This window comes from Chiloscyllium punctatum, chromosome 39 (genome assembly GCF_047496795.1).
Source record: "Chiloscyllium punctatum isolate Juve2018m chromosome 39, sChiPun1.3, whole genome shotgun sequence".
NCBI lineage: Eukaryota > Metazoa > Chordata > Chondrichthyes > Orectolobiformes > Hemiscylliidae > Chiloscyllium > Chiloscyllium punctatum.
In genome coordinates this window covers 56,262,081-56,282,123 of record NC_092777.1, presented here as the reverse complement: position 1 = coordinate 56,282,123, position 20,043 = coordinate 56,262,081, and the positions used below count along the sequence as shown (strand labels likewise).

Genomic DNA, 20,043 nt, shown 5'->3' with positions numbered 1-20,043 from the left:
CCCTCCCTCAGTGCAGCAGTCCCTCAGTATAGCACTCCCTCAGTGTAACAATCCCTCAGTGTAGCCTTCCCTCAGTGCAGCAGTCCCTCAGTATAGCACTCCCTCAGTGTAACACTCCCTCAGTGTAACTTTCCCTCAGTGTAGCACTCTCTCAGTGTAGCTCTCCCTCAGTGTAGCAGTCCCTCAGTGCAGCACTCCCTCGGTTTAGCTCTCCCTCAGTGTAGCACTCCCTCAGTGTCGCAGTCCCTCAGTGTAACACTCTCTCAGTGTAGCTCTCCCTCAGTGTAGCTCTCCCTCAGTGCAGCAGTCCCTCAGTATAGCTCTCCCTCAGTGCAGTACTTCGTCAGTGTAGCTCTCCCTCAGTGCAGCAGTTCCTCAGTGCAGCAGTCCCTCAGTATAGCACTCCCTCCGTGTAACACTCCCTCAGTGTAGCTTTCCCTCAGTGTAGCACTCTCTCAGTGTAGCTCTCCCTGAGTGTATCTATCCCTCAGTGCAGCAGTCCCTCAGTGTAGCACTCCCTCAGTGTAGCTCTCCCTAAGTGCAGTACTCCCTCAGTGTAGCTCTCCTTCAGTGTAGCTCTCCCTCTGTGTAGCACTCCCTCAGTGTAGCTCTCCCTAAGTGCAGTACTCCCTCAGTGTAGCTCTCCTTCAGTGTAGCTCTCCCTCAGTGTAGCCCTCCCTCAGTGCAGCAGTCCCTCAGTATAGCATTCCATCAGTGTAACACTCCCTCAGTGTAGCTTTACCTCAGTGTAGCACTCTCTCAGTGTAGCTCTCCCTCAGTGTAGCACTCCCTCAGTGTAGCTCTCCCTCATTGTAGCTCTCCCTCAGTGCAGCAGTCCCTCAGTGTAGCACTCCCTCAATGCAGCAGTCCCTCAGTACAGCACTCCCTCAGTATAGCACTCCCTCAATGTAGCTCTCCCTCAGTGCAGCACTCCCTTAGTGCAGCACTCCCTCAGTGTAGCTCTCCCTCATTGTAGCTCTCCCTCAGTGTAGCTCTCCCTCATTGTAGCTCTCCCTCAGTGCCGCAGTCCCTCAGTGTAGCACTCCCTCAGTGCAGCACTCCCCCAGTGTAGCTCTCCCTCAGTGCAGCACTCCCTCAATGTAGCACTCCCTCAGTGTAACACTTCCTCAGTGTAGCACAAACTCTGTCGCTCTCCCTCAGTGTAGCTCTCCCTCAGTGTAGCACTCCCTCAGTGCAGCAGTCCCTCAGTGTAGCACTCCCTCACTGCAGCACTCCCTCAGTGTAGCACTCCCTCAGTTTAGCACTCCCTCAGTGTAGCAGTCCCTCAGTATAGCACTCCCTCGGTGTAACACTCCCTCAGTGTAGCAATCCCTCAGTGTAGCTTTCCCTCAGTGCAGCAGTCCCTCAGTATAGCACTCCCTCAGTGTAACACTCCCTCAGTGTAACAATCCCTCAGTGTAGCTTTCCCTCAGTGCAGCAGTCCCTCAGTATAGCACTCCCTCAGTGTAACACTCCCTCAGTGTAACTTTCCCTCAGTGTAGCACTCTCTCAGTGTAGCTCTCCCTCAGTGTAGCAGTCCCTCAGTGCAGCACTCCCTCGGTTTAGCTCTCCCTCAGTGTAGCACTCCCTCAGTGTCGCAGTCCCTCAGTGTAACACTCTCTCAGTGTAGCTCTCCCTCAGTGTAGCTCTCCCTCAGTGCAGCAGTTCCTCAGTGCAGCAGTCCCTCAGTATAGCACTCCCTCCGTGTAACACTCCCTCAGTGTAGCTTTCCCTCAGTGTAGCACTCTCTCAGTGTAGCTCTCCCTGAGTGTATCTATCTCTCAGTGCAGCAGTCCCTCAGTGTAGTACTCCCTCAGTGTAGCTCTCCTTCAGTGTAGCTCTCCCTCTGTGCAGCAGTCCCTCAGTGTAACACTTCCTCAGTGTAGCACAACCTCTGTTGCTCTCCCTCAGTGTAGCACTCCCTCAGTGTAGCACTCCCTCACTGCAGCGCTCCCTCAGTGTAGCTCTCCCTCAGTGCAGCAGTCCCTCAGTGTATCACTCCCCCAGTGTAGCTCTCCCTCAGTGTAGCTCTCCCTCAGTGCAGCAGTCCCTCAGTGTAGCATTCCCTCAGTGTAGCACTCCCCCAGTGTAGCTCTCCCTCAGTGTAGCTCTCCCTCAGTGCCGCAGTCCCTCAGTGTAGCACTCCCTCAGTGCAGCACTCCCACAGTGTAGCTCTCCCTCAGTGCAGCACTCCCTCAGTGTAGCACTCCCTCAGTGTAACACTTCCTCAGTGTAGCACAAACTCTGTCGCTCACCCTCAGTGTAGCACTCCCTCAGTGTAGCACTCCCTCACTGCAGCACTCCCTCAGTGTAGCACTCCCTCAGTTGAGCTCTCCGTCAGTGCAGCAGTCCCTCAGTGTAGCTCTCCGTCAGTGCTGCACTCCCTCAGTGTAGCACTCCCTCAATGCAGCAGTCCCTCAGACAGCTCTCCCTCAGTACAGCACACCCTCAGTGCAGCACTCCCTCAGTGTAGCACTCCCTCAATGTAGCTCTCTCGCAATGTAGCAGTCCCTCAGTATAGCTCTCCCTCAGTATAGCTCTCCCTCAGTGTAGCACTCTCAGTGTAACACTTCCTAAGTGTAGCACAAACACTGTCGCTCTCCCTCAGTGTAGCACTCCCTCAATTTAGCTCTCCCTCACTGCAGCACTCCCTCAGTGTAGCTCTCCCTCAGTGCAGCAGTCCCTCAGTATAGCACTCCCTCAGTGTAACACTCCCTCAGTGTAGCTCACCCTCAGTGTAGCAGTCCCTCAATGTAGCACTCCCTCAATGTAGCTCTCTCGCAATGCAGAAGTCCCTCAGTATAGCTCTCCCTCAGTGTAGCTCTCCCTCAGTGTAACACTTCCTCAGTGTAGCACAAACTCTGTCGCTCTCCCTCAGTGTAGCACTCCCTCAGCCTAGCTCTCCCTCAGTGTAGCTCTCCCTCAGTGCAGCAGTCCCTCAGTGTAGCTCTCCGTCAGTGCTGCACTCCCTCAGTTTAGCTCTCCCTCAGTGTAGCAGTCTCTCAGTATAGCACTCCCTCAGTGTAACACTCCCTCAGTGTAACTTTCCCTCAGTGTAGCACTCTCTCAGTGTAGCTCTCCCTCAGTGTCGCAGTCCCTCAGTGTAACACTCTCTCAGTGTAGCTCTCCCTCAGTGTAGCTCTCCCTCAGTGCAGCAGTCCCTCAGTGCAGCAGTCCCTCAGTATAGCTCTCCCTCAGTGCAGTACTTCGTCAGTGTAGCTCTCCCTCAGTGCAGCAGTTCCTCAGTGCAGCAGTCCCTCAGTATAGCACTCCCTCCGTGTAACACTCCCTCAGTGTAGCTTTCCCTCAGTGTAGCACTCTCTCAGTGTAGCTCTCCCTGAGTGTATCTATCCCTCAGTGCAGCAGTCCCTCAGTGTAGCTCTCCTTCAGTGTAGCTCTCCCTCTGTGCAGCAGTCCCTCAGTGTAACACTTCCTCAGTGTAGCACAACCTCTGTTGCTCTCCCTCAGTGTAGCACTTCCTCAGTGTGGCACTCCCTAAGTGAAGCTCTCCCTCAGTGTAGCTCTCCCTCAGTGTCGCCCGCCCTCAGTGTAGCACTCCCTCAGTGTAACACTTCCTCAGTGTAGCACAACCTCTGTTGCTCTCCCTCAGTGTAGCTCTCCCTCAGTGCAGCACTCCTTCAGTGTATCACTCCCTCAGTGTAGCTCTCCCTCAGTGTAGCTCTCCCTCAGTGCAGCAGTCCCTCAGTGTAGCATTCCCTCAGTGTAGCACTCCCCCAGTGTAGCTCTCCCTCAGTGTAGCTCTCCCTCAGTGCCGCAGTCCCTCAGTGTAGCACTCCCTCCGTGCAGCACTCCCACAGTGTAGCTCTCCCTCAGTGCAGCACTCCCTCAGTGTAGCACTCCCTCAGTGTAGCACTCCCTCAGTGTAGCACTCCCTCAGTGTAACACTTCCTCAGTGTAGCACAAACTCTGTCGCTCACCCTCAGTGTAGCACTCCCTCAGTGTAGCTCTCCGTCAGTGCTGCGCTCCCTCAGTGTAGCACTCCCTCACTGCAGCACTCCCTCAGTGTAGCACTCCCTCAGTTGAGCTCTCCGTCAGTGCAGCAGTCCCTCAGTGTAGCTCTCCGTCAGTGCTGCACTCCCTCAGTGTAGCACTCCCTCAATGCAGCAGTCCCTCAGACAGCTCTCCCTCAGTACAGCACACCCTCAGTGCAGCACTCCCTCAGTGTAGCACTCCCTCAATGTAGCTCTCTCGCAATGTAGCAGTCCCTCAGTATAGCTCTCCCTCAGTATAGCTCTCCCTCAGTGTAGCACTCTCTCAGTGTAACACTTCCTAAGTGTAGCACAAACACTGTCGCTCTCCCTCAGTGTAGCACTCCCTCAATTTAGCTCTCCCTCACTGCAGCACTCCCTCAGTGTAGCTCTCCCTCAGTGCAGCAGTCCCTCAGTATAGCACTCCCTCAGTGTAACACTCCCTCAGTGTAGCTCACCCTCAGTGTAGCAGTCCCTCAATGTAGCACTCCCTCAATGTAGCTCTCTCGCAATGCAGAAGTCCCTCAGTATAGCTCTCCCTCAGTGTAGCTCTCCCTCAGTGTAACACTTCCTCAGTGTAGCACAAACTCTGTCGCTCTCCCTCAGTGTAGCACTCCCTCAGCCTAGCTCTCCCTCAGTGTAGCTCTCCCTCAGTGCAGCAGTCCCTCAGTGTAGCTCTCCGTCAGTGCTGCACTCCCTCAGTTTAGCTCTCCCTCAGTGTAGCAGTCTCTCAGTATAGCACTCCCTCAGTGTAACATTCCCTCAATGTAACTTTCCCTCAGTGTAGCACTCCCTCAGTGTAGCTCTCCCTCAATGCAGCAGTCCCTCAGTGTAGCTCTCCGTCAGTGCTGCACTCCCCCAGTGCAGCACTCCCTCAGTGTAACACTCCCTCAGTGTAACTTTCCCTCAGTGTAGCACTCCCTCAGTGTAGCTCTCCCTCAGTGCAGCAGTCCCTCAGTGTAGCTCTCCGTCAGTGCTGCACTCCCTCAGTGCTGCACTCCCTCAGTGTAGCTCTCCCTCAGTGTAGCTCTCCCTCAGTGCAGCAGTCCCTCAGTGGAGCTCGCCCTCAGTGTGGCACTCCCTCAGTGTAACACTTCCTCAGTGTAGCACAAACTCTGTCGGTCTCCCTCACTGCAGCACTCCCTCAGTGTAGCACTCCCTCAATTTAGCTCTCCCTCAGTGTAGCAGTCTCTCAGTATAGCACTCCCTCAGTGTAACACTCCCTCAGTGTAACTTTCCCTCAGTGTAGCACTCTGTCAGTGTAGCTCTCCCTCAGTGTAGCAGTCCCACAGTGTAGCACTCCTCCGTGTAGCACTCCCTCAGTGCAGCACTCCCTCAGTGCAGCACTCCCTCGGTTTAGCTCTCCCTCAGTGTAGCAGTCCCTCAGTGCAGCAGTCCCTCGGTGTTGCACTCCCTCAGTGTCGCTCTCCTCAGTGTACCTCTCCTTCAGTGTAGCAGTCTCTCAGTGTAGCACTCCCTCAGTGACGCAGTCCCTCAGTGTAACACTCTCTCAGTGTAGCTCTCCCTCAGTGTAGCTCTCCCTCAGTGCAGCAGTCCCTCAGTATAGCTCTCCCTCAGTGCAGTACTTCGTCAGTGTAGCTCTCCCTCAGTGCAGCAGTCCCTCAGTGCAGCAGTCCCTCAGTATAGCTCTCCCTCCGTGTAACATTCCCTCAGTGTAGCTTTCCCTCAGTGTAGCACTCTCTCAGTGTAGCTCTCCCTGAGTGTATCTATCCCTCAGTGCAGCAGTCCCTCAGTATAGCACTCCCTCAGTGTAGCTCTCCCTAAGTGCAGTACTCCCTCAGTGTAGCTCTCCCTCAGTGTAGCTCTCCCTCAGTGTCGCTCTCCCTCAGTGCAGCAGTCCCTCAGTGTATCTCTCCGTCAGTGCAGCATTCCCTCAATGCAGCAGTCCCTCAGTGTAACACTTCCTCCGTGTAGCACAACCTCTGTTGCTCTCCCTCACTGCAGCGCTCCCTCAGTGTAGCACTCCCTCAGTTTAGCTCTCCCTGAGTGTCGCAGTCTGTCAGTGTTGCTCTCCCTCAGTGCAGCACTCCTTCAGTGTATCACTCCCTCAGTGTAGTTCTCCCTCAGTGCAGCAGTCCCTCAGTGTAGCAGGCTCTCAGGGTAGCACTCCCTCAGTGCAGCACTCCCTCAATGTAGCTCTCCCTCAGTGCCGCAGTCCCTCAGTGTAGCTCTCCCTCAGTGCAGCACTCCCTCAGTGCAGCACTCCCTCAGTGTAACACTTCCTCAGTGTAGCACAAACTCTGTCGCTCTCCCTCAGTGTAGCACTCCCTCAGTGTAGCACTCCCTCAGTGTAGCACTCCCTCAGTGTAGCTCTCCCTCAGTGCAGCACTCCCTCAGTGCAGCACTCCCTCAGTGTAACACTTCCTCAGTGTAGCACAAACTCTGTCGCTCTCCCTCAGTGTAGCACTCCCTCAGTGTAGCACTCCCTCAGTGTAGCACTCCCTCAGTGTAGCACTCCCTCAGTTTAGCTCTCCCTCAGTGTAGCACTCTCTCAGTGTAGTTCTCCCTCAGTGTAGCACTCCCTCAGTGTAGCACTCCCTCAGTGTAGCACTCCCTCACTGCAGCACTCCCTCAGTGTAGCACTCCCTCAGTTTAGCTCTCCCTCAGTGTAGCACTCTCTCAGTGTAGTTCTCCCTCAGAGTAGCTCTCCCTCAGTGTAGCACTCCCTCAGTGTAGCTGTCCCTCAGTGTAGCTCTCAGCAGTGCAGCAGTCCCTCAGTATAGCAGTCCCTCAGTATAGCTCTCCCTCAGTTTAGCTTTCCCTCAGTGTAGCACTCTCTCAGTGTAGTTCTCCCTCAGAGTAGCTCTCCCTCAGTGTAGCAGTCCCTCAGTGTAGCACACCCTCCGTGTAGCACTCCCTCAGTGCAGCACTCCCTCGGTTTTGCTCTCCCTCAGTGTAGCAGTCCCTCAGTGCTGCAGTCCCTCAGTGCAGCAGTCCCTCGGTGTTGCACTCCCTCGGTGTAGCACTCCCTCAGTGTAGCTCACCCTCAGTGTAGCAGTCCCTCAATGTAGCACTCCCTCAATGTAGCTCTCTCGCAATGCAGAGGTCCCTCAGTGTAGCTCTCCCTCAGTGTAGCACTCCATTAGTGTAGCACTCCCTCAGAGCAGCAGTCTCTCAGTGTAACTTTCCCTCAGTGCAGCAGTCTCTTAATGTGTCTCTCCTTTGGTGTAGCACTCCCTCAGTGTAGCTCTTCCTTAGTGTTGCTCTCCCTCAGTGTGACACTCCTCGGTGTAGCACTCCCTCAGTGCAGCACTCCCTCAGTGTAGCTCTCCCTCAGTGTAGCTCTCCCTCAGTGTAGCTCTCCCTCATTGCAGCACTCCCTCAGTGTTGCTCTCCCTCAGTGCAGCAGTCCCTCATTGTAGCACTCCCTCAGTGTAGCACTCCCTCAGTGCAGCACTCCCTCAGTGTAGCACTCCCTCAGTGCAGCACTCCCTCAGTGTAGCTCTCCCTCAGTGTAGCTCTCCCTCAGTGCAGCAGTCCCTTATTGTAGCACTCCCTCGGTGTAGCACTCCCTCATTGTAGCTCTCCCTCTGTATAGTACTCCCTCAGTGCAGCAGTCCCTCAGTGTAGCACTCCCTCGGTGTAGCTCTCTGTCAGTACAGCTCTCCCTCAGTACAGCACTCCCTCAATGCAGCACTCCCTCAGTATAGCACTCCCTCAATGTAGCTCTCCCTCAGTGCAGCAGTCCCTCAGTGCAGCACTCCCTCAGTGCAGCACTCCCTCAGTGTAGCTCTCCCTCATTGTAGCTCTCCCTCAGTGTAGCTCTCCCTCAGTGCAGCAGTCCCTCAGTGTAGCACTCCCTCAGTGTAGCACTCCCTCAGTGTAACACTTCCTCAGTGTAGCACAAACTCTGTTACTCTCCCTCAGTGTAGCACTCCCTCAGTGTAGCACTCCCTCATTGTAGCTCTCCCTCAGTGTAGCTCTCCCTCATTGTAGCTCTCTCTCAGTGCAGCAGTCCCTCAGTGTAGCTCTCCCTCATTGTAGCTCTCCCTCAGCGTAGCTCTCCCTCATTGTAGCTCTCCCTCAGTGCAGCAGTCCCTCAGTGTAGCACTCCCTCACTGCAGCGCTCCTTCAGTGTAGCAGTCCCTCAGTGTAGCTCTCCCTCAGTGCAGCAGTCCCTCAGTGCAGCACTCCCTCAGTGCAGCAGTCCCTCAGTGTAACACTCTCTCAGTGTAGCTCTCCCTAAGTGCAGTACTCCCTCAGTGTAGCTCTCCTTCAGTGTAGCTCTCCCTCAGTGTAGCACTTCCTCAGTGTGGCACTCCCTAAGTGTAGCTCTCCCTCAGTGTAGCACTCCATCAGTGCAGCAGTCCCTCAGTGTAGCACTTCCTCAGTGTAGCACTCCCTAAGTGTAGCTCTCCCTCAGTGCAGCACTCCCCCAGTGTAGCTCTCCCTCAGTGTAGCTCTCCCTCAGTGCAGCAGTCCCTCAGTGTATCTCTCCGTCAGTGCAGCACTCCCTCAGTGTAACACTTCCTCAGTGTAGCACAACCTCTGTCGCTCTCCCTCACTGCAGCGCTCCCGCAGTGTAGCACTCCCTCAGTTTAGCTCTCCCTCAGTGTAGCAGTCTGTCAGTGTAGCTCTCCCTCAGTGCAGCACTCCTTCAGTGTATCACTCCCTCAGTGCAGCACTCCCTCAGTGTAGCTCTCCCTTAGTGCAGCACTCCCTCAGTGTAGCTCTCCCTCAGTGCAGCAGTCCCTCAGTGTAGCACTTCCTCAGTGTAGCACTCCCCCAGTGTAGCTCTCCCTCAGTGTAGCTCTCCCTCAGTGCAGCAGTCCCTCAGTGTAACACTCCCTCAATGCAGCAGTCCCTCAGTGTAACACTTCCTCAGTGTAGCACAACCTCTGTCGCTCTCCCTCACTGCAGCGCTCCCGCAGTGTAGCACTCCCTCAGTTTAGCTCTCCCTCAGTGTAGCAGTCTGTCAGTGTATCACTCCCTCAGTGCAGCACTCCCTCATTGTAGCACTCCCTCGGTGTAGCACTCCCTCAGTGTAGCTCTCCCTCAGTGCAGCACTCCCTCAGTGTAGCTCTCCCTTAGTGCAGCACTCCCTCAGTGTAGCTCTCCCTCAGTGCAGCTGTCCCTCAGTGCAGCAGTCCCTTATTGTAGCACTCCCTCGGTGTAGCACTCCCTCATTGTAGCTCTCCCTCTGTATAGTACTCCCTCAGTGCAGCAGTCCCTCAGTGTAGCACTCCCTCGGTGTCGCTCTCTCTCAGTGCAGCACTCCCTCAGTGCAGCAGTCCCTCGGTGTAGCACTCCCTCAGTGTAGCTCTCCCTTGGTGACTTTATGTTCAAATTCCTGGGGCTGTGCTCCAATCCAGAAGTTTTCAATATTACACTGAAACACACATGAAATCTGTGGAGGCCTTTGTGGACATTATTATGGACTGTCAATGTGGATATACACAACAGTTGGCAGATTCTATCTGTGCAGGATAAAAGTTGAAGGCATCAGATAACAAATCATTATGCAGTGAATCCGAAACTAGAGAAGGCGTCTGCAAAGACAACATGTTCAATTAATGACCACAGGTGAGACGAGCAATGTCTCAACAATTACTCCTGTCTACAATGCTCCAAGTTACAGAGGACAGCTGAAGCGGTAAGCTTTTTCAACCAGCGAAATGTAACCCGGTGTAATGACCTGCCTGGAGTTAGAATGGAATGAGCAATCGAGAATTGGTGCTGCAGGAGTATCCTGTAATAAACGTGCCAACCATCGATGTTTGATACTATCACTTCTCATTGCAAGGATCTAAATTCCCCATGTTCTCCTGAGATGTTCCCCCATTTAGATTCTTTTTGTGTGAAAACCTCATGTTGCCCTCTGCACATGATTCTGTTCCACACTCTGCAGCCCCCCCCCTCCCCCACCCGTGGCACAGTGGTTAGCACTGCTGCCTCACAGCGCCAGAGACCCAGGTTCAATTCCCACCTCAGGCGACTGACTGTGTGGAGTTTGCACATTCTCCCCGTGTCTGCGTGGGTTTCCTCTGGGTGCTCCGGTTTCCTCCCACAGTCCAAAGATGTGCAGCTCAGGTGAATTGGCCATGCTAAATTGCCCGTAGTGTTAGGTTAGGGGTATGGGTGGGTTGCGCTTCGGTGGGTCGGTGTGGACTTGTTGGGCCGAAGGGCCTGTTTCCACACTGTAAGTAATCTAATCCTAGCTCCTAGCCGATATTTCTGTTGCTCTGCAGTTTGAACATTTATTAATTCACACAGACAAAGTTGCCTTTTATGGCCTTGGATAAGCAAATTAATCAGATTTGTAGGAATAATATGCAAAAGCATAGATATCAGTTGATTCCGTTTGTGATTTTAAAGAAAGGATTGGCAAATTGATGTCAAAGTTTGGATTAGCTTTAAGCACATGTTGCTGTTATGTTCATGGTAGTTAGGTACAGCATGACTAATCAGTCTCAGAAGAAGTTGCTCTATTCTTTCATGGGATATAGGTGCCAATGGCAAGGTCACCTTTTTTGTTGTCCATCCCTAATTGCCCTTGAACTGCTGGGTCGTTCCGGGAGGCAGCTAACAGTCAGCCATTTTGTGTCTGGAGTCCCATATAGCTACGGACCGATGTCCTTCCCGATAGGCCCCATGGGCCTTGTTGATAATCAGTGAGAGCTCCACCATTATTGAGACCAGCTTTATATTCAGGTTTACGATTTGAATTTAAACTAGTGGGTGTAAACAGGGAAAGCAGGGTTAAGGATAATCAGATAGGCCACGATTTCATTGGATGATGCAATGCACTCGACGGACCCACTTCGGACCCTACCTTGTGTGATCTTAAGGCCAGCTGCTGTGCTAGTGGGCATTTCAGTCCATGTCATCAGAGTACAAGTAGTTGTGGGATAACACATGTTTCGGCAGTGCGATTTGGCTATAATATCGGTGAAGAATTAGGGAACGGTATTTTGGAGAACGCGTCCGTCTGTTGGCAATATCGTGATTCCAGCAGGGATCAGTTTGCATGCTTCGTTCTGCGCTTGCGCGATGGTCAACTGCCAACAGAGCAGCTTTCTGTGAGAGATTCTGTCGGAGAGCAGCTTTCTTTCATTTTTTAAATGTACTGTGTTAAATTTATTTTCGTTTTATTAAGAGCCTTCATTCAGGCTGTGCTGAACTTCGCATTAGACTGTTGAGTGATTTTCGAGCGATTGTGAGTGATATTTTTAGCAGGTCTGCCCCTAAGCTCACTTTTCCAGTATGCCCCATTATTTCTGTAAAGCTATTTTCTATTAAGCGAGGTTTCGCTGAGATGCAAATGCAGTGTTAAAGGAGAACCACCTGAATTGTCAAAGCACTGTATATGCTAAAGCAAACACAGAGAAACTCAGCAGATCTGATGGCATCTGTGGAGAGAGAAACAGAGTTAACATTTTGTGTCCAGTGACTCTCCTTCAGAACTGAAGAGCTGTTTTCCTCAGGGTATTAGTCTGGGGCTGCATTGGCAATCTTGTTATGCCGCCACCAGGCTCTGAGTTCTTGGGCCTACAATGGACCAGGGCTCCTCTTTATCAATTTAATATCTCGGTATCTGATGGCAGGTTTGGAGGTGGATCAATGAACGGAAGAGCCTTGGGAAAAGTTGATGGGCAGAGAGATCTGGGAGTGCAGGTCCATTGTACCCTGAAGGTTGCTGCACAGGTGGATAGAGTGATCAAGAGGGCATATGGTATGCTTGCCTTCATTGGATGGGGTATTGAGTATAAGAGCAGGCAGGTCATGTTAAAATTGTACAAGACATTGGTTTGGCCGCATTTAGAATACTGTGTACAGTTCTGGTCGCCACATTACCAAAAGGATGTGGACGCTTTGGAGAGGGTGCAGATGTTGCCTGGTATGGAAGGTGCTAGCTATGAAGAGAGGTTGAGTAAGTTAGTTTTATTTTCACTAGAAAAAAGGAGATTGAGGGGGGACCTGATTGAGGTTTACAAAATCATGAAGGGTCTCGACAGGGTAGATAGAGACAGGCTTTTTCCCAGGGTGAAGGACTCAATAACCAGAGGTCATGCTTTCAAGGTGAGAGGTGGAACGTTCAAGGGGGATACACGCGGCAAGTACTTCACACAGAGGGTGGTGGGCATTTGGAACGCGTTGCCAGCAGAGGCGATAGAGGTAGGCATGGTAGATTCATTTAAGATGCGTCTGGACAGATGCGTGAGTAGGTGGGGAGCAGAGGGATACAAATACTTAGGAATTGACTGACAGGTTTAGACAGTACATTTGGATTGAATCAGGCTTGAAGGGCCGAAGGGCCTGTTCCTGGGCTGTAAATTTTCTTTGTTCTTTTATCAAAGAACATTTGCCACCAAAATGTAGCTTAGGTTGCCATCTAATTCTCCACATCATTGGTCTTCCATGCAAGGAGAGCTGGCATCTTTAGGGGCAACCACACCATGTCCCCACTCCCCCAGGGAGAGAGCTTGCTGGATCAAACTCCAATCAGCCACTCGAGAGCTGAACCGTGGGTTTCTCAGCCAATCAGAGCTTCTGGGGATTTGGGGTCATGGCCAGGGGTACAAGGTTTATGGGGTTGAAACAGCGAGATGGTGGGTGCTTTTCCTTCAGACCTTGCAGACTGGGTCATGGGGGGGAGGGCTGACTTTCAGCAGCCAACCCCTGACTGCCCTATACTGCCCCCCCAGGCTGGCCCCATGTTGGAGCAAATTGAGGTCCCCATCGCCTGCTCAGACCAGCAGGCCACCTACCTGGCACAGAAATCTTGAAGGGGTCTTTCAGTAACCATTCAGGGGCCATAATTGGTTGTGAGGTGAGAAGGTGGAACAGCTTTTAATTGCTGATGCAGCAGGAAATTCTCCGGCACCAATGTCCCGAATTGTTTACCCTCCTCACCACCATCTTTGACACCTCCACAGGAGAGATGATCGTGCCAATTCAATCTGTCAGACCAATTCTATCAGACGTTCTTTCTTCAGCTCCTAGGTGACAGTTTTATCTCGCACAGAAAGCCAAATAACAGAGAATATTACAAACAACATCTGGCACAGTCATTAGCATGCTGTAAAATTTTTGATGTGTCAAACCCAATGAATACTCTGACACTGTCTGTTTCCACTGCTGTGGCATTATCTAGCACCCACCTCTCAGCTCATCTGCTGCTTAGACTCTCATTGATGCTGTTGTTACTCGAAACTTGACCATTTCATCCACTCCTGGCTGATCTCCCAACTTTTTCCCTCCTGACATTGGAGCTCATCCAAGGCTCTGCTGTTCCCAACCTGACATTCAAGCAGTCCCATTCATTGTGCTCAATGACCCACATTAGCTTCTTGTCAAGAAATGTCTCAATTATAAAATACTAATCTTTGTTGTCAAGTGTCTCCATGGCCTTGCCCCTCCCTCTTTTTGCAATCTTCTCCATTTCTGACAACCCCACAAGATATCTGATTCTGGCCTTTGAGGGTCTTTGACTTTAATCGCTTTGCAATTGGTTCCGTGCCTTCATTTGCCTTCGTTAAAAATCCGAAAGCTAGTGTTTCCAAGTAAACCTGTTGGACTATAACCTGTTGTTGTGTGGCCCCAATCTGGAATTAGCTCCTGAAACCTCTGTACGTTTGTGTTTCTCACACTTTTTAAGACACTCACAGAGTCATAGGGATATACAGCTCAGAAACAGACCCTTCGGTCCAACTTGTCCATGCTGACCAGATATCCCTAAATTAATCCAGTCCCATTTGCTAGAACTTGGGCCATATCCCTTACTTATTTCTAAAACCAAGATATTCAGACAATTGCCTGATCAGTTTTGTTTGGTATTTGCATTTGCAAAATTTCTTGGGCCACTTTGCTATGTTGGGGATGCTAGTCGTTGAGAGATCTTCATCTTTGATACTGTCTGTGAGCATCGTGCATAGCAACATATCTCGGTGGAGTTACCAACTCTTTCTCCCAGCTATCAACTGAGTTAGCTTCAGCAGCTGTCGAGATATTTTCCGAATCAACTTGTTCAACTCTGGAACAAATGGGGTTTGAACCTGGGTCTCCCAGCCTAGAGGTAAGGACACTACCATTGCTCTCCCTAAGCTCCTCATTGGTGGTTTATGATAACCTGATAACTGGAATTCTCTGTCTGCAGAGTTAACTATAAAAAGTACTACATCCAGACGTTGGTGCACAGTACTGATTGACAGGTCCACCCCAGACACTATTGTCAATCAACCCCACTGCCTCATTGATCTGCACCAGATAACTTAAACTGAAGACCTATCAAAATAAAAGGCAATCATGCATTGTATATCTTGTAAGTACTCAAACAATAAAGGCAATGTTGTACCTTATACTGATATTGTATCTTACACGTTCTCATATTCATTCACAGGATATGAGTGTCACTGGTAGGGTTCAGCAAAGAGTATATTTCATTCACAACATTTGTAAATGGACATTGATCTGTTCCTGGAACCTCTGCCACCTTTAGAGGCAAGGGCAGCAGACACACAGGAACGCTACCCCCTGCAAGTTCCCCTCCCAGCCACTCACCACCCTGGCTTGGAAATACATTGCCGTTCCATCAGTGTTGCTGGGTCAAAACCCTGGCCTCACTCACGGAGCTCACTGAGTAGGTAGGGAGAAGCTGCTCCTGCTGGTAAAAAGAGAGAGGATAGCTTTAAAGTGATGTGCAAACGAAACAATGACAATGTGAGCAAAAGTGAAGTGTGGTGGAGGTAGGTTCAATTGAGGTGTTCAAGAGGGCAATTGGTGGTTATTTGGATAGATAGGGATGTGGGGAAAAGACAGGAAATTGGCAAAAGGAAGTAGAAGTGGTGCACACGTGATGGGCTGAACCACCTCTTTCTGTGCCATGCGTCCTCCACGATTCACTCCCTCGGTTTTGGTGTATTTTCCCCATCTACCACCATGGACTACAGTGGTTCAAGGAGGCACCTCATCACAACCTTCTCCAGAGGCAGTTAGGGATGGGCAGTAAATGCTGGCCCAGCCAGCGACACCCACACCCCAATGGGGCATAAAGTGCAAAATTGTTTCAGCTTCTTTCCATGTGTGGCATGTTGAGCTTCCATTCACAATGCCCCCTTCATGTCCAGCCTGCAGCCTGAGAGATTTTCCACTGTTTGTGGTCCTTTAGTGGACGGTGACAGAAGGGTCCTGAACGGTGGCCTCTCCTCCTCAGAAATTGTCCCAAGCTTTCGCGAGTCCTCAGCACATAGAACATCTCAGCCCACGGCATCCGAGCAGCGACTCCTGCAGGCAAACTGGTTTAGGGACAAGGTCAAAGGGCAGCTTCCAGGGAGTTGGTTGGTCTCCAGCAGCAATTGATGTTTATCTTGAGGTACGTCCCTGGGACCAATCCATCCCCGAGGCTATTAGCGGGGGCAGTTATGAGTCATCTACATATTGGTCCAATAGGCCAGAATTCCTGGATGAAGGAACTTTGGTGAGCTGGTGAAAGATATTTAAAGAAAAAAATCTGGTTGCATCTTTGAGGATACCTTATGTTCCAATTTTATTTCAGTGGATTTGAAATTCCCCAGCTGCCCTGGTGGTGTGCGACCACGTGATAGTAAATCCTGACTTTAGGATTGCAGGTCCTGGAACATAACCACTATGCTGCATTTCCCGAACTTTTATTCCACCAGCAACTTTTTCGCGCAGAGGGTGGTACGGATATGGAATGAGCTGCCAGAGGATGTAGTAGAGGCTGGTGCAATTGCAACATTTAAGAGGCATTTGGATGGGTATGTGAATAGGAAGGGTTTGGAGGGATGTGGGCTGGGTGCTGGCAGGTGGGGCTAGATTGGGTTAGGATATCTGGTCGGCATGGACGGGTTGGACTGAAGGGTCTGTTTCCATGCTGTACATCTCTATGACTCTATCCCAATTGTTATTGACAGCGTTTTGGAACACAATGACCTTGGCTCGCCAGCACATTTAGCTAATTGTGAATGTGTCACCCATTGATATCTATGGAGGCAATCCATCTGGGCTCAAAGCTGTTGTGAATTGACAGAGCTGATCGTTGGAAGTGAATGTTGGTTTTAATTCCCTGTGATGAGAGAAGCAGTCAACATTTCAAGTCAGTGACCTCAAACGTTAACTGTTTCTTTTTCCACAGACCTGCTGAGCATTTCCAGCATTTTCCATTCTGGGTTTTCAGCATCTGCTGTCTTTTGATTTTCCTTTAACAGCTACCAAACCCTCCCATCACTCAGTGCCAGGGCAAGACATGACACAGGTTTTGGACCAGCTATATAAAGAGTGAAAGCAGTTTACACCTCACGCATTTTCATTGTGACAAATGCTTCGATTAGATGATTGTGCATGTCCTAGGGGTCAGCAAGCTGTTTCATAGGAATATAGAAACGTTGAAAATAAGATCAGAAGTAGGTCATTCAGCCCTTTGAGCCTGCTCTGCCATTCAATACAATCATGTCTGGTCATCCAACTCAGTCCCCTGTTCCCACTTTCTCCCCATAGCCTTTGATTCCTTTATCCCAAAGGACTACATCTAATCCTTTATTGAAATATTCAGTGTGTTGGCCTCGACTACTTTTTGTAGGAGAGAATTCCACAAGCTCACCACTCCCTGGGTGAAGGTGTTTCTCCACATCTCAGTCCTGTATCCTTAGACTGTGACTCCTGGTTCTGGATTTCCCAGTAACATTCTTCATGCATTTACCCAGTTAGAATGTTCTAGGTCCCTATGATATTCCCTGACATTCTGCTAAGCTCCAGTGCATATAGTCCTGTACAAGCTAGTCCTATCAGCTTCAGTCTTACACAATGTAGATGACTGGGTTCCAATTGGGGTGAGCTCACATCTGGTAAGGAAGAACGTAGGAACATAGGAGTATGTCATTCAGCCTGCTCAGTCCTCCAATGTGATTATGGCTGACCATCCACTTTTTATCCATTCATTCATGGGCTGGGGGAGTCGCTGGGTGAGCCAGCATTTACTGCCCCCTACTTTGTCACCTCGAGAAGATGGTAGTGCACTCCCTTCTTGAAGCACTGCTGCAGGTTGACCCGCAATGCCCTGAGGGAGAGAGTTCCAGGATTTTGACACTGAAGGAATGCCGATATATTTCCAAGTCAGGATGGTGAGTGGCTTGAAGGAAAACGTGCAGATGGTGGTGTTCCCAAGTATCTGCTGCCCTTGTCCATATAGATGGGAAGTGGTTGAGGGTTTGGAAGGTGCTGTCTAAGGAACTTCTGTGAATATCTGCAGTGCATCTTGGAGATGATACACATTGCTCCTACTGAGCAGTCAGTGGTGGAGGGAGTGAATGTTTGGGGATGTGGTGCCAATCAAGTGGGCTACTTTGTCCTGGATGGTGTCAAGCTTCTTAAGTATTGTTGGAGCTGCACCCATCCAGGCAGCTAGGGAGTATTCCATCCTGACTTGTGCCTTATAGATAGTGGACAGACTTTGGCAAGTCTGCAGTATTCCTAGCCTGTAGCCTACTTTTGAAACAACAGTATTTATATTCATAGATTCATACAGCGCAGTCTGTAAGGGCCAGCAGGAAATGGCAATTTCCTGCACTTGTCTCATATCCTTGGATGTCATGATATTTGAAGTACTCATTGAAATATTTTTTAAAGGTTGCAAGGTTTCCAGGCTCCACTACCATCCCAGGAAGAGCATTCCAGATTACATTACCTACAGTGTGGAAACAGGCCATTTGGCCTAACAAATCCACACCCACCGTCTGAAGAGTAACCCACTCAGACCCATTTCCCTCTGACTAATCTACCTAACACTATGGGTAACTTAGCATGGCCAATTCACCCGACCTGCACATCTTTGGATTGTGGGAAGAAACCCACACAGACACAGGGAGAATGTGCAAACTCCACACAGACAGTTACCTGAGACTAGAATCAAACACAGGTCCTTAGCGTTGTGAGGCAGCAGTGCTAACCACTGAGCCACCATGCTACCCTAATCACCTGCTGATTCTTACCATCTGATGAGTGAAAAGTGTTATTTTTCCCAAAAGCGTCTCTCAATCTCCTGGCTCTTACCCTTAAATGACGCCCTCATGACTGACCCCTCAACCAAGGGGAAGAGCTGCTCTCTATTCACCCTGTCCATCATCTTCGTAATCTTGTACACCTCAATCATTGACCCTTCAGTCTTCACTGCTCTAAAGGAAACAATCAAACCCTATCTAGTCTCTCCTTATAGCTGAGGAACTTCTGCAGAGATATCCTGGAACTGAGATGACTGACATCCAACAATCACAACCATCTTCCTAAGTGCCAGGTATGTCTGCAGTCAGCAGGGAGTTTTCCCTGATTCCTCTTGTCCCTAGCTTTATTAGGGCTCTTTGATGCCACACTTGGTCAAATACGGTCTTGAGGCCAAGGGTAATCACTCTTACTTCACTTCAATGATTTTCCCAAACTATCCCTACATTCCTTGATATTACTGATAGATTTCTCAATAGCAATCTCTACTTTAAATACATTCACAGCTGGCCTTCCACAACTCTGTGGGGAGAGAATTCCAAAGATGCACGACCCTCTGGGTAAGTAAAAAGTTCTCCCTAGTGGTTTTGCCTCACTGAAACATTGTGCCCCCAGGTTCTAGACTTCCCAATCTGGGGAAATATCCTTCCCGCATCTACTCTGCCCATCCATTTCACTGGCACAGTGGTTAGAACTGTTGCCTCACGGCGCTAGGGACACAGGTTCGATTCCAGCCTCAGGTGACTGTCTGTGTGGAGTTTGTACATTCTCCTCGTGTCTGCCTGGGTTTCTCTGGTTTTTCTTCCACAGTTCAAAGATGTGGAGATTTGGTAAGTTGGCCATGATGTGTAGGCTTGGTGGGTTAGCCAGGAATGCAGGGCTTACAGGGGTGGGTCTGGGTGGGATGCTCTGTGGAAGGTTGGCGTGGACTGATGGGCAAATGACCTGCTTCCACACTGTAAGATTTCGATGATATTTTGGAGGTTTCACCTCTCAATCCTGAAAACTTTGGAGAAAACGCCCATGTGCCCCAGTCTCTCTGCACACCACAGTCCTGTCATTCCAGGAACATGTCTAGTTGATGTCCCTCCCCCTCTATGGTGATAATATCCTCCCCAAAGTAAGGAAGCCAAAACTGCATGTAGAACTTCAGGTGCAGTGTACCCAAAGTTCTACACAATTAAAGCAAGACTTCACTCCTCTTGTAGTCAAATCCTTTTGCGATAAAGGCGAAAATTCCAGTAACCTTTCTAATTGCTGTCTGTACTTTCGTGTAGGCATCAGTGACTTAATAAGGTAAAAACAATGACTGCAGATGCTGAAAATCAAATACTGGATTAGTGGTGCTGGAAGAGCACAGCAGTTCAGGCAGCATCCAACGAGCAGCGAAATCGACGTTTCGGGCAAAAGCCCTTCAAGTGACTTAATGACAAGGGACTGCAGTTCTCTTTTTACATCAAATCCTCTACTCTCTTAACATTTCAGAAGTACTCTGCTGAACTGTTCATGAGGTGAATACAGCTGGGGTGGATTGTCCTGGTCAATTTTCCAGTGAACCTGAAGTCTCATGAGCAAAAGCTGACAGAAACGTTGTCATCGCCAGAGTATGATGAAAGATGCATGTGGTTATGATCAGATTTTATGGGAAACTTTTGTTGACCATGGCATTTTGAACGGGAATATGCTTTTCTTGCCTTAATTGGAAGCATGTTAATATTGGCATCCTGTATTTAGAAATCCCCAATTTAAATAGAGCATAAGGCAGCAGATAGCTCAAACTAAGCACTTGACTTGTCTGGGGCTGACAGCAAACCAGTTTATCCAGGCTAACACTCAGGGAAAGGGTGTCTCACAGAACTGTGGAAAGTGTGCTATATAACATAGATTCCATCCAATGCAGAAGCAGCCCATTTAGCCCATTGGGCCCACACGGACCCTCTGAAGTACATCCCATGCTGATCCACCCCCTACCCTACATTCCCCAAGGCTAATCCACCTAACTTAGACATCCCTGGACACTGTGGGTAATTTAGCATGGCCAATCCACCCTAACCTGCATATCTTTGGACTGTGGGAGGAA

At 50.2% G+C, this 20,043-nt stretch overlaps 1 protein-coding gene across 3 annotated transcripts in view; it reads left to right on the top strand.

Moving 5' to 3' along the window:
* Positions 1 to 20,043, top strand: part of aatkb (apoptosis-associated tyrosine kinase b) — a 404,882-nt gene that overhangs the window by 95,818 nt on the left and 289,021 nt on the right. The gene's annotated exons all lie outside the window — the stretch shown is intronic.